This window comes from Ruditapes philippinarum, unplaced genomic scaffold (genome assembly GCF_026571515.1).
Source record: "Ruditapes philippinarum isolate M1 unplaced genomic scaffold, ASM2657151v2 ctg8628_1_1_1_1, whole genome shotgun sequence".
Classification (NCBI taxonomy): domain Eukaryota; kingdom Metazoa; phylum Mollusca; class Bivalvia; order Venerida; family Veneridae; genus Ruditapes; species Ruditapes philippinarum.
The window spans coordinates 50-3,040 of NW_026863027.1; the positions used below are offsets into that span (position 1 = coordinate 50).

At 37.9% G+C, this 2,991-nt stretch overlaps 1 long non-coding RNA gene across 1 annotated transcript; it reads left to right on the forward strand.

The window, feature by feature from the left end:
• Window positions 1–412: 412 nt before the first annotated feature.
• Window positions 413–2,409, forward strand: LOC132720933 (uncharacterized). The gene is made up of 4 exons (XR_009624400.1): window positions 413–466; window positions 654–1,213; window positions 1,401–1,960; window positions 2,148–2,409. It is a non-coding gene; the product is annotated as an uncharacterized LOC132720933 (long non-coding RNA).
• The last annotated feature ends 582 nt before the right edge of the window (window positions 2,410–2,991 follow it).

Below are 2,991 nucleotides of genomic sequence, written 5' to 3' on the forward strand. Positions count from 1 at the left end.
GAGCATGTAGTTACAAAGGCAATGGTCCAGTCAACATTTGTGCCAAGTTTGATTTAGTATTGAAGCATTTTTCATAGTTTCATAGCAGTTTGAACTTGTAACAGGAGGCTTTTCAGTGAAAACGGCCATTTTTCACAATATGCTCATGGGGGAAAGGGTTAACTAAAAAATTATAAATGTTACAAAACATCAATTTTTCACCACAATTAGGTGAAATACGACATGTTAACATGGAAAAACTAGTTTTTAGGTGATTCCAAAGTTTTTTCATCATTTTTTGTTAACCCTTTACCACATATATACGCGAAACAACGCGCACTTTCGACCCCCCCCCCTTTTTAAGGCCTCAAATAGTGAAAAAATGTCCTATTTGGACCCCAAACGATAAGTTTTCGTTTGAGAAATGATGCTTAAAAAATTGAGCACTTTTTCGGCGCCGCCTCCCATCCAAAAGATACATCAGGGGGTTGCCAGAAGGGGGATGTGCCCCCTTCTGTTAGGGGGGTTTGAAGGGGGGCGGAGTCCCCCTCATCGCCAAGAAAATTTTGGACTTGTGAGAGGGTAAAAATGACCCTAGGTCGATCATAATGTAACGTTTAACCAACGCTGAAAAGCCTTTGACTCTATCTCAATCCCTTGAACAGTTGCAGCAGTTTGAAATAAATTTTGATGGAAAAAATCGAGGCAAAATAGTGATTTTTGGCAATTTTGAGATGTCCCCTCGTTGCCATGGTAACAGGAAATTAAAGACTGAGCATGTAGTTACAAAGGCAATGGTCCAGTCAACATTTGTGCCAAGTTTGATTAGTATTGAAGCATTTTTCATAGTTTCATAGCAGTTTGAACTTGTAACAGGAGGCTTTTCAGTGAAAACGGCCATTTTTCACAATATGCTCATGGGGGAAAGGGTTAACTAAAAAATTATAAATGTTACAAAACATCAATTTTTCACCACAATTAGGTGAAATACGACATGTTAACATGGAAAAACTAGTTTTTAGGTGATTCCAAAGTTTTTCATCATTTTTTGTTAACCCTTTACCACATATATACGCGAAACAACGCACTTTCGACCCCCCCCCCTTTTTAAGGCCTCAAATAGTGAAAAAATGTCCTATTTGGACCCCAAACATAAGTTTTCGTTTGAGAAATGATGCTTAAAAAATTGAGCACTTTTTCGGCGCCGCCTCCCATCCAAAAGATACATCAGGGGGTTGCCAGAAGGGGGATGTGCCCCCTTCTGTTAGGGGGGTTTGAAGGGGGGCGGAGTCCCCCTCATCGCCAAGAAAATTTTGGACTTGTGAGAGGGTAAAAATGACCCTAGGTCGATCATAATGTAACGTTTAACCAACGCTGAAAAGCCTTTGACTCTATCTCAATCCCTTGAACAGTTGCAGCAGTTTGAAATAAATTTTGATGGAAAAAATCGAGGCAAAATAGTGATTTTTGGCAATTTTGAGATGTCCCCTCGTTGCCATGGTAACAGGAAATTAAAGACTGAGCATGTAGTTACAAAGGCAATGGTCCAGTCAACATTTGTGCCAAGTTTGATTAGTATTGAAGCATTTTTCATAGTTTCATATTAGTTTGAACTTGTAACAGGAGGCTTTTCAGTGAAAACGGCCATTTTTCACAATATGCTCATGGGGGAAAGGGTTAACTAAAAAATTATAAATGTTACAAAACATCAATTTTTCACCACAATTAGGTGAAATACGACATGTTAACATGGAAAAACTAGTTTTTAGGTGATTCCAAAGTTTTTCATCATTTTTTGTTAACCCTTTACCACATATATACGCGAAACAACGCACTTTCGACCCCCCCCCCTTTTTAAGGCCTCAAATAGTGAAAAAATGTCCTATTTGGACCCCAAACATAAGTTTTCGTTTGAGAAATGATGCTTAAAAAATTGAGCACTTTTTCGGCGCCGCCTCCCATCCAAAAGATACATCAGGGGGTTGCCAGAAGGGGGATGTGCCCCCTTCTGTTAGGGGGGTTTGAAGGGGGGCGGAGTCCCCCTCATCGCCAAGAAAATTTTGGACTTGTGAGAGGGTAAAAATGACCCTAGGTCGATCATAATGTAACGTTTAACCAACGCTGAAAAGCCTTTGACTCTATCTCAATCCCTTGAACAGTTGCAGCAGTTTGAAATAAATTTTGATGGAAAAAATCGAGGCAAAATAGTGATTTTTGGCAATTTTGAGATGTCCCCTCGTTGCCATGGTAACAGGAAATTAAAGACTGAGCATGTAGTTACAAAGGCAATGGTCCAGTCAACATTTGTGCCAAGTTTGATTAGTATTGAAGCATTTTTCATAGTTTCATAGCAGTTTGAACTTGTAACAGGAGGCTTTTCAGTGAAAACGGCCATTTTTCACAATATGCTCATGGGGGAAAGGGTTAAGAGGTCAATGATTATTACTGTTAACATGTTAAAGTTCAAGGTCACATTATCTTCACTTGTGCATTTAAAGTCAGGTTATTGAGGTCACATTGATGTAACACCGTTACATGGCTTATTACTTTAAAATATTGGGATATACTAGGTGAATATTTCCTAATTATTTTTAGCAAAAATTGTCAATACACAAAATTTACAGCTGGTAAAGGTCAAGGTCATGTCCTATATAACCCTCTTGGTTTCTATATATTCTGCTAAAGTCAGATGGTTTTAGAGACTTTAAATCGTTTATAGACTTACATGTAGATCATTTAAAATATCTATTTATAAAATCTACTGTAAACCTGTTTCAGTTTCACTCAATGAAATAACTTTCAAGTGTCTTGTACTGTTTCAGTTGAATCGAAGACAAGGAACCTGAAAAGGCTTTTGGTTGGCTATTATATTAATATATATCAATGGCATATATGCTATGATTATGATACAGATAGTTTTATAACAGCATGTACAAGCATGTTTGATTATTTCTAGGACGCAAGATTAAGTAGTGGGTACGAGAATGTTCCCACCGATGACATACATATGAC